This window comes from Balaenoptera ricei, chromosome 8 (genome assembly GCF_028023285.1).
Source record: "Balaenoptera ricei isolate mBalRic1 chromosome 8, mBalRic1.hap2, whole genome shotgun sequence".
Lineage (NCBI taxonomy): Eukaryota > Metazoa > Chordata > Mammalia > Artiodactyla > Balaenopteridae > Balaenoptera > Balaenoptera ricei.
This window is the reverse complement of record NC_082646.1, coordinates 81,502,753-81,514,158: the sequence shown is the minus strand read 5'-3', so window position 1 is coordinate 81,514,158 and position 11,406 is coordinate 81,502,753. Positions and strand designations below refer to the sequence as shown.

The following is an 11,406-nucleotide window of genomic DNA, read 5'->3' as shown; positions in this document are numbered from 1 at the left end:
AAGTGCAATGGAGGAGACAAAGAGGCAGCGTAAGTATTAGTCAACTGAGAAGGCAGCATTAGTATTAGTCAACTGAGAAGGCAGCAGACAAACAACCAGGACACTCAGTTAAAGTCTAAGTTTCTGCCATGTTTCCCTCAAAATATGAAGATTACAGACGGTACTAACTGGCTTCTTTATTTTTTTTTTCAGATGTCTGTATTAGCTCTCCAGGGCAATTAATTTATTCAGAAAACATTTACTAGATGATTCATTTAAGTCAGGCCATTAGACATATTCTTCTGAAATATTTAAGACATTTAAAATAGAGCTGGAGATGGCCATTGAGACCATCTAGCCAAATATGTGTCTTAGTTTGGCTTCTGCTAGAAATATACCCTAAGAAGGCTTTGAGTGCAATAGTGTATTTGAGAGTGGAGGAAATACCAATAAAGGAGTGAAGAAGTGAGAAAAAGAAAGGATAAAGCCAATAAGGGGTATGTTTTCTAGCAAGCAATAAAGGCAATAAATATTTATCTGGTCATTGACACACTTTCATTTGCCTAAAGAATTATGACATAATTTACTTACCAGAGCAAAATATTTGGTATCAAACAGAGATATCTTCTAAATTAACTCCCATTGCTCACTAGCTGCAATTTCTTAAAATTATTTCAAATCATTTTTGTGACAAGGTATAAATATATAAAATATGTGTATTGTATGTGTAATATACATGATAGCTCAGACAAGTTTCTTACCTTTAGTTTACTCAGGGATAGAAAAACCTAATAGAGTTGCTAGGGAAAAAAACTAACACTTAGCTGACCACATCACAAGAGATCAGTATGTTTCTTTTTTTTTCTTTTTTTTGGCTGCTCACCCATTTATCATCTCTTTTCCATTACCAATTCAGCATCCCATCTAGAACTGCCTCCCCAAATTACAAGGACACTCTTCTTCCTTTCTCATGCCTTATTGACTCAAGGAACTCCGCACTGATGTTCCATTTTTTCTTATTTTTATCTTACTTGTAGACTTTTTTCTGCCCTTGTAAAAATAGATTGGATATAATGGCCACATCTTGTTATTAAGCTAGATTGAAAATAAGTAATGGAGAAGATGTGTGACTATTAGCCTATTATTTTAAAGATATTTTTAATGAGTATCAAACTCGTAATTATTGTCCACTGGAGAGTAAAAGAGCTAAATCTTTCTTATTTTCCTTTGTAGCCCTATGAAAGAGACAAACTGTAGAGTTTTGTTCAATATTAAATATCTGATCTGTTCAATGGACAAGTACTTAAAAGGGAATTATAAAGGGGAAATGAGAACTAGACTCAATGTTCAAAACCTTTAGTAGATGTATTGATTTTTTTCTTTTTCTATTTCTACAATACAAGAAAAAGACATTTAATGATCACTGTTCGTGATGCTGAAAAAGCTCATGGATGCCAGAGTTAAGCTTTGTACCATTAAAATATCAATGACAGCATTTACCCTATATGCAATTACAGAGGTGCAGCTGAATCACAAGTGATTGGGTTCTGAATATTTGGCAACCTATCTAATCATTAGAGTTACTGATATCCACTTAGTATGTAGATTTTAGAACTTGGGAACTATATTTGTAAACTATCAGCAGTGAAAAGCAATCAGCATTGAGAAAAAACAAAGCACAACAACTGACTAATATTATTCATAGGCAGTTTACCCAGCCTACCATATATTTTTTAAGATCTCATTTTACATATTGGTTGAACCACATGAAATTCTATTCATATAAATCAAAAAGACTTAGAAATTCATATGGTTCAACATGACAGACAAAATGACACAGGTCTTTTCATGGAGCTATGCCATACCATGACAGTAGCCTCTTTTTTTTTTTTTTTCAGGACCTAATGGACTTATGCCACTGTATTAATTGTAACACTAATATTTCCAACAATATTTATTGAGGGCCTACTATTTGGCAGACTTGGTACTGTGGACTTAGGTTACACTATCAGACAGAACAACCGATATCTTTACCCACATCAAATTGGTAATATAATAGATGACACATAAAATAAATAAGTAAAATATATGTACATTATTTTAATCAGTATTAAGTGCTAAGAACAAAAATATATAGCAGGGAAGGAAGATATTTTATGAGGGGATAGGGGTTGTAATTTTAAAGTTGTTGTTCTGGAAGGTTTCAAGAAAAAGTCTGGAAGGAAATGAAGGACAAGTTGTGTTACTGTCTGTAAAAAGCATTCCAGGCAGAGGGGAAAGCAAGAATGCACATCCTGAGACAGGAGAATGCCTGGTGTGAGGAGAGGGTCCATATGGGTAGGTAAAGTAAGCCAGAGGGAAGACTAATGAATAGGAAGATGAGGAGAATAATGATGGCACCAGATGAAGTAAAGCCTTTTGAATCAGAGTACGAACTTTTGCTTTTACTCTGAGATGGGAAGCCTTAGTAGGTTCTGAACAAAGAAGTAACATTACCTTATTTGTTTTCTAACAGCCTTACTCTGTCTAGTGAGTTGGGAATAGACGTAGGAGCAGCAATAGATGCTGGAAGACAAATTAGGAGGCTGATATAATCATCCCAGTGAGACATGATTTACTTGGGATAGAATGGGGTACCATGCAGAGGACAGAAAGAGGTTGGATTCTAGATACATTTTAAACATAGACTGAAAATACTTTCTGAAATGCAGAATATGAGTGTGAGTGGTACTGGGAGGTACTGGGAGTGACACCAAGACTTTTGGCTTTAATAGAAAGATCAAGTTGCTATATATATGTTGGAGAAAATTAGAAAGAGAAATTTTGTGGTAGAGGAATGTCAGAATTTCAGTTTTGGATATATTGCATTTGAGAGGCCAAGTAGGTATTGAGTGTCAAGTAGCACATCAGTTAGGATTCAATTAGGGAGTCAGAACCAGTAAGAATGGTAGGGAAGAAGGGGTTCATTCTAGAGATTAGACTTCCAAAATTGTTGGAAATGATGAAGAATTTTTTGGAAAGCTGTAATCTTTGCATCTGGTGGTGGTCCTAAAACCACTGTTCCGCAGCAGGGTTGGCAGTTGGGGAGAAAACAGATGGCAAGAGAAAGTAAGCAGTACAAAATGAGCCCTGAAACAGCATGGAACAACCTACGATGACAAAATAAAACCTGTGAGAACAAGTCAGAACATGTGTCTCTCTGTCACTCCCTCTAACCTCGATGATGAGGGTTGCCTTGCAGAAGAAGCTGGATCACTTTGCTACAGAGATGCATGATGTGCTTGGCCCCAACCAGAGAAGCTGACAAGAGAAAATGCAATGGCAGCCAGAAAGGATTGGATAGTGTGACCTTCCTCATTAACAAGGTGAGCCAGCAGACTAGTGAAATGTGTGTGAGCTGCGGCAGCACCAGGCACATTCAGTACTTAAATGTCCATGGCTTTGCTTTCAAATCTCATTTTCTTCTGTGGTCTACCCTAACTTGGAAATATACAGAGTAGGGAATTATGGGAAATATTATCCCAGATTAGCCAGGTTGACCCACGATGAAACCACCGCGTCTTGTCAGTTACATAGTATACCCAGAACGCAGGGAGGCAGGATGGATTTAACGTGTGCATCTGGATTTATTCCTTTGAAGGTGGTACTCAAAGTAAAGCAATTGGATTGTATCACCTAAGGTATGCATGTAGGCAGAAGAGAGAACAGTGTCCGTGAATGAAGCCCCAGAGCATTCCAATTTTTTGATGTCAAGAATGTGAGGAAGAACTTTCCAAGGACACTGAGAAAGAACAGTAAGAGTGTAAGAAGAAAATCAAGTGAAGATGGGATCCAAAAAGTCAAGCAAAGACAGAGTGATTCAAGGAAGAAAAGTGATCATTTCTCCTTTTCCCCCACCGTTATCAAATTCCCTCATTAGGAATGTGGGCTTCAGGTTTTCATCCAAATTGTTTACTCTTTATTATGATAAAGAGTATAGGACAGTACCAGTCCTTCGTGTGTCATTAGATGGCAGAATAACTTGAGATACATTTTTTTCTTTCTACAAGTGAGAAGAAGGATTATTAAAAAAACAACAATTTAGGAGTTTTCCCTTTGAATTTCATAGACTTGAGCACAATCTGAAGACAATTATAATTTTGATTATTAGCACACTGCACTGGGTGCTTATTTTATAATGAGGAAGTTCCTGAAGTTTATGACATGCAGATATAAGTAGGTTATTAAAAATGACAATGTTCGGTGGTAACTGTTGTAACCTGTTGGGCAGCAGTAATCATGTGTGGCTCAGCAGTTCCATAACAGCACAATTTGTGGACATAATCATCTTTCACCATTACAGATAACCTATATTCCTAACGGAAACCAGTGAGACAAGACTTTCCTATGTTTTCTTCAAGCTAATAGATACCCCTGGATGTCTACTATGTCCTTTATGAAATCCATCAACAGCCCATAACATTAAGTACAGTACTATCTCATTATCTGGAATGTTCATACTGGAAATGATTCCATCTTTATTAATTGTGTCCAAACCACATTTTTTAGTTAAAGATCAGCATCTACCAACTCCAAGAAATGAAGAATTACTGCAGAAAAATTTTAATTCTTTCTCTGAAACAGCTTCCATTGCTTGGCCTATGGGCTTCAGTACTTTGTCAACATAACCATTCGCAGAAGAAGCATCTTTCTTCGCTTTAACACTGTAAACATTTTGCAGTTTTATATATACACACCAAAATCTGCAATCATGTAGGAAGTTATGCCTCAAACAGGCATCTTTGGTCCTCCTTGGCCACACAGTCATTTAAGGCATAAGCTGAAATCCAAAAGGATGGTGTCTATTTGCTGATATTCAAGCAGCAATCATCATTAAATATATCTTCAATATTGATTGGAGTCTGAGTTATATTTATTGCTGTGTTTATATTTTTAATAGCTTCTTCAAAATTCGCTTCTGGAGCCCCAGTTTCATTCTTTAGAACCCCTTATCTAATCACATATCTAAAGTTCTCTTTTTCTTTGTACATTTTAGGTGTTCATCCATTTGTTTCACTGTTCCACTGTGCTAAATATTTAGCGATGATTATAATCTATGGAGTGTGGCTATGGACCTTTTCCCCCCATATGATCCAAATCATGAGACTGAAAATGTTCTCTCAGCTCAGGAAATGGTTTATCCAGTTGTAGATCTTCCAGTGCATCATCTGGGTAAAATTCCATTATCTGGATGTTCTTTTATAATGATCCTCCTATAGCCAACTAGCCGTATATCTTCTACAGATTAAAAGAGCCATTAAAGAACTCCAGAGGACCTCAGCCAAAGGTAGTAATGTACTTTCGGAGAGCCTAGTTGCAACCATAGTACTAAAGCTAGAGGAAAAAGAAAGGTCATTGTTCAGAAAATTTTCTAAACTCACTTCCACAAACTTTCAGACCCATTGTCATTTCATTGTTATAATAATTCCATGACAACTTGATCTCGGTTCTTGCTGATATTGCTTCTTTGTAAGAAAAAATGTTTTCAACATCTCTGCTTATCTGATATCCATCAATAATTGTAAATGAATCAGTACCAAGTTCTTAAGAATTGCGGTTCCTGTGGCTGTTGCATTTATTAGGCAAACATGAGCAGACACTAATTACTCCATGATTACTCCATAATCTTGCCCATGATTACTCCATAAACTCAGTAAACCTGTCCCCCAGAAAAAAGCCAAGACCCTGCAAAGTGCCACAGTCACCTCCTGCAGTATTTTTTTTAATCAGAAACGCTTTTCTTTTTTTCCAGCTTTATTGAGATGTAATTGACATATAACATTGTATAAGTTTAAGGTGTACAGCATGTTGATTTGATACAGTGAAATCCATTTTTAATATTTTAATGCAGTACAGGGTAAAGTTTAATATAGAAATGAAATTTCACTGTGAACATTTCTGTCCATATGTTTGGTTATTCCATTGATATTGAATGTTTCCTTGATATTCTTGTTTACTGAGCCCCACAGGTGAGAAAGAAAGGTCCCAAAGGGATAAGAATAAACTAGTTATCTTGGGGGAAAAAAAAAAAAAACTCTTCAATTCTGATTTCATTTTAAGACCATTTTGTAATAGATAATGAAATCTCCAGTATAAACTGTGTAAACTCTCTAAACTACAAAGAATCTTCAACTTATACCTTCGTCATGTAGTCATCTGGCAGTTGGCATTAGGCTACCATAAAGCAATCATATTGCTACTTGTTCATTATCAATGCATGAATCATTATATCTGTAAATAAATATGATTTTTTTCACATTATCTTTTCCCTTTTTTATGTCTAGTGTTAGTAATATGTATAACATCTACAGTGTTTTGTATCATATAAGACAATATTGATGTAGGTACTGACAGACAATTCATCTTGTAAACAGGCAAAGTAAACTTATGGTATGGATAAATACAGTATAGTACTATAAATGTATTTTATCTTTCTTATGATTTCCTTAACAACATTTTATTTTCTCTAGCTTACTTTGCTGTAAGAATTCATATATAACACATATAACATACAAAATATGTGTTAATTGACTGTTTATGTTATGTGGTTTCCAGTCAGCAGTAGGCTATTAGTAGTTAAGTTTTGGGGGAGTCAAAAGTTATCCTTGGATTTTCGACTATGCAGGGGATTCATGCCCCTAACCCCCGAGCTGTTCAAGGGTCAACTGTACTTGCATAATTTAGAATAGAAATGTGTTCATATATCCATTATTTTATTAAAACCAAATGTCCTTGTTAAAATGATGACATTAGTGAATCTCTATTATTTTTATAATTTTATCACAAATTCATTGCCATGAATTTAAATAAAAGGAATATGAAAAAAACATCAGTTTTTAGTTCTCATAACCAATGTCACTCTTATTTTTGCTGGAAGTATTTTCTCTACTGTGTTTTGTCCATGTTGAGAGGAATTTTTAAAATCATCACAGATAATAACCAGTTTAATCAGGAATTCAGCTTTAGGCATTTGAAAGAAAATTAAATTGGATTTCTTAGTGTTTTGTTATTTGTCCTTGGTGCCTAAGTTTGACAAATCATTTTATTATCGTTTGTCTCAACAATATACACTGCCCAGAAAGTAGCACATGCATATATGGTGTGAGTAAAGAACCTCTTCTTTAATGGCTTCAAGGAGATACTTGCCTTTTTTTTTTTTGATCAGTTTTGATCAGCTTTAAAAAACCCTCTTAAGTCAAGGACATATGGGCTTATTTTCAGTCTCCAGATGCTTTAACCGCCACTCTTCATAGCCACCAATATATATCTTATATAATTAATCTCAATGTGCACTATCAAAATATATTAGCAAAATATAAAGGGGGGTGGGGGTAATACTTCAGTTTCTGTCCCAGATTGAATATCAAACAGTATCACAGGATATATAGAGAGAAATTGTATGTAAATTTTGAATACCTAAGTGTTGCAATAGATGTGTTCCTTGTGTGCTACATAGGAGAAGGATATCTGTGTCCTGCAAACAGGATGGTGGGCATGTTGAGTTCTGTATTCTGGAGTGGTGTTGAATTTATACTGGTGTATCTGCCTTATCTCCCCGTATCTGTGAAATAATGATGAAATATAATTTTTAGTGTAAAGAAGTGGGTCCTGTCTAAAACCAGGGTGTGTTCTGTGAGCAAGTCAGGAATGTTATACATGTATGTGCACAACTGAAGAAAAAAAGCATGCAATAAAAATTAAACTTGGTATCTCATCAGTTTACTCCATTCCGATTCTTTTCTCTTTGGTCTTCAGTGAGTGGTGATTAGAGCAGCCCTGGACTAGCGGATGCCTCCCCACTCTGATGGTCTGTGATGTGCAGCGCCCTGGTGTTTCCCTTGAGTGCCCTGCTCCTAGTAAACCCCATCGAGGTTTCCCGTAGAGACTTGAATCGGCCTTTCTTTCAATATGTTCCCTTTCCTGTATTGCCCCATCATGTAATATTATTTTAATTTCTTTACTACAATATTAATTTTATATTTCATTTAACTTTTTTTTTTTTGGTTATCTCTACCATAAGAATGGAAACTCTCTGAGGGTACAGAATGCATTTGTCTTGTTTTCTTCTGTATTCCTTGAGGCAAGAATGATAATTGGCATATAATTAACACCAACTATTATTTTGGAATGAGCAGACAAGTCTGTTGAATGCTAGATACTTACAATAAGTAACTGGCAGAACCAGGATTCAAATAAATACAGTTCCTCTGGAGCCAAGACCTCTTATCGGTATTCTGTAAATCATGACCTCATAACTCTAGGTTACTGACTTTCCCTTATCCTAATTCACACTCTCCAAATGCCAAATTGTCAGACCAGTTTTGAACAAACCTAGCCCTGTAGGGGTGAGGAATTACTGGGAGTTTTCATGTTTAAGGTAGAGGCACATTCTCTGAGTAGATCTGAGTCTGAGCAGGGAAGGCATGTATTCTTTGAGCTTTGCTAGTTTATAACCCAGATTAGACAGTGCCAGACTCACAGAGGGGCACCCATCTCTTCACTGACACACTAAACCACTGTGATCCTTGAATTCTCCTGGGCTGGGCCTGAGTTCAGCTATTGGGAAATATGACCTCAAACAAAAAGTTACTGAGCACCTTTAAAGACTTTTATGCAATTATAAGCTTAATATCAGCTTAAAATTTATGATGTTAAAATAGTTAACACAAGAATAACTTGAATTATTAAAGGTCGTGTGTAAAATTTTAAATTCTACTGACATACTAGAGTCTGCAGATAACATCTGGAGAACTGAGTTTTTCTTTCATGCAAATACTTATTAAGGACACACTATTTTCTAGGCAGTGCTCCAGCACTGAGAAAGGTGTACAGTTGTTATTACTATACTTCACATAATGATATATCAATTACATTGACCAAACAATCATTTCCTCCTTCACAAGGGAAGAAAATAAACACATGATTTGTTTGTTTTGATTTTGCAAAGTTTCAATAGGATATTTCTGGTATACAATACATTGATTTTATTGATAATTAATCTCACAACACTATTAGAAAAGCTGCCAAGTTATTTACACTCCATTTTGTTGATTTGCAATTTCATTGATTAAGTGCAAAGAGGGACACAAATCAGATTGTTCATACCTGTTTTCTAGGTTCAGACCTTCCAGTGAAGTTACTAATACACAGTCACATTAAATAAAGTTTTCTGCTTCATAGAATGCATTAAGGCATCTGGATGACAACTTGGATGAACTCTAAGCTCTTTTTCATGTTATCTTATCTTACTTTCCAATTCATTTTCAGTCTCCCCAAAATACTAGTTTATTTCTAGTTTGAACTCCAGATCTCATGATCTTTCTTACTTCTGTTTTCATACCCATACCCCAAACAGCCAGTTACCAAATATTATCAATTTTGGAAATATATTCCAATTCCTTATTTTTTCACAGTTCTCACTTCTAATGTTCCAATTTCAACTGGAGTCCTACCTTGCATCCAGGTTTGTCTCCTCCCAAAACACTCCCACAATGTTTTTGAATTACCCTTTTTAGAACAGGGGTCAGAAGTTTCTTGTTGATCTATATCACCTCTAAAAAAATAAAATGAAGGCGCTTGTGCAACAAGGCATCCAAGGACATTTGTGACCTGCTCCAACCTAACTTTGTAGTCTCATATCCTGTCCCTTTCCTGTGACTCCTTCAGCTTGTAATCCCAGCCCTGCCCCTCACACACATTCTAGGCTTTCCTTAAAATGACACACATTTTCACATATTTCCTTTAATGTGCCATACCATTCTTTCTATCATTCCTTTCAGACTCTACTTTATTAATCTCTACTCATACCTCAAAACCAATATCTCATTCTGGTTCTCTGCTAAACAACTTTGTATAAAACTCCATGGGGAGAAACTTCTTATGCTACTGTGTGTATTAACGTATTCAAGGTTTCCATGCTTTTTAAAAAGGGTTTCTTCCTTTTGTTTATCTCACTATGCTGAAAGCTCCTTGAGGGTATACACCAAGAATTATTCTTTTCTTGTGATTCCATGAAAACATGAGAAGGCCTAGACTACATAAAACACTAAATAAATGTCAAATGAGTGAATTAGACCCATTTTCATTCTCATTTTCCTTCAAACATCCACCATCTCTGGTGAATTAAATTTATGATTAATTTTAATTTAATACCTGTCTAGAAAGCAAAGAATATAGCTCTCATTTTCTACACCTAACATCATCTCCTCAGCTTTATTAACGTTTCAAAGAGAAAATCTTCATTGTGGGAACATTTTTACTAGAAGAAGATCTAAGTGTAAAGCAACTCTGAAACTTAACTTTGTAATAGACATAGTTGGTCATAAAAAGTTACTGTTCTGAAATAAGTCATTGCAAGGAGAAAAATAACAGCTCTTATTGAAATTTGGAAGACAAAAGAAAATCTGGCTTTTGGGAAGGTGATATGAATCAGATTAACAAAAGAATCACATTATATGCCATAAAGGTTTTATGTGCTATAAAATATGAAGAGTAATTCAAAGTTGTGAATTGACACAGATAAAATTCTAAAGAAACCCAGAAAAGTTTAAAACTCTAGTCATCACTATAAATTTACATTCCACTAAGAGTTTCTATGCATATATCTCAAAAGATAGGTCCAGTGACTAAATTGGTTGGATATTATAGGCATTTAGTGTTTGGGTATTTGAGATATGAGACAACTACTACTCACCTATCATCCTTGATAAGAACATTTTTTTAACTCTCTTATCTAGAAATATGGTACCACTTTTCACTCACATACAGTTAGTCATTATCTTCCCATCAACAGAAAAATATAAATTAAAATGTCTTAATGAATAAAGAAGCCTTTTCAAAAATGTATTCTCACCACTGTTGAGAAGCAGTTCTCTCCAAGACATTTCTACATTACCCTGTGACAGAGTTTGTTCACAAGGAGGTTTGCATAGCAGACAGCTGCGGAAACTAGAGGTAGTTTCTCCCTCTTGGTCAGAAGGCAGATGTATTTCTGAACTAGGATAATAAAGATGATGCCTCCCTGCCAGGCAAAGGTTGTTCAGGTTTCTCTTTATAAAAATGGGGGTGTGGGGTTACAAAGCTTGGGTTCCTCAGTTGTATTATAGATCCACTGTGCATTGTTCACCTGGGCCTGCTTCCCGTCTTCCCCGTGGGACTTGGGGACAGGGGAAAAGAAACACGAAGCTCATGCTGCCTGCTGCAGAGTGAATATTAAACTGTTGAAATCCATTTGGTCCACTGCTTCTTTACTGGCGCAGTATATGGAAATGTGGGAGTGATGTGGCAGCAGCCACTGTCACTGCTGCTTGACCACTAGAAAGCATTGCTTCCCTGGATTCATTTCCTGGCACTTCTGTACCTCACAGTCTATGCTCCAGTTTGTAGATT

General features: G+C 35.7%; 1 pseudogene; it reads right to left on the bottom strand.

Moving 5' to 3' along the window:
- Nucleotides 1-4,202: 4,202 nt before the first annotated feature.
- On the bottom strand, nt 4,203-9,061 carry LOC132370193 (NEDD8-activating enzyme E1 regulatory subunit-like; annotated as a pseudogene).
- Nucleotides 9,062-11,406: the final 2,345 nt, after the last annotated feature.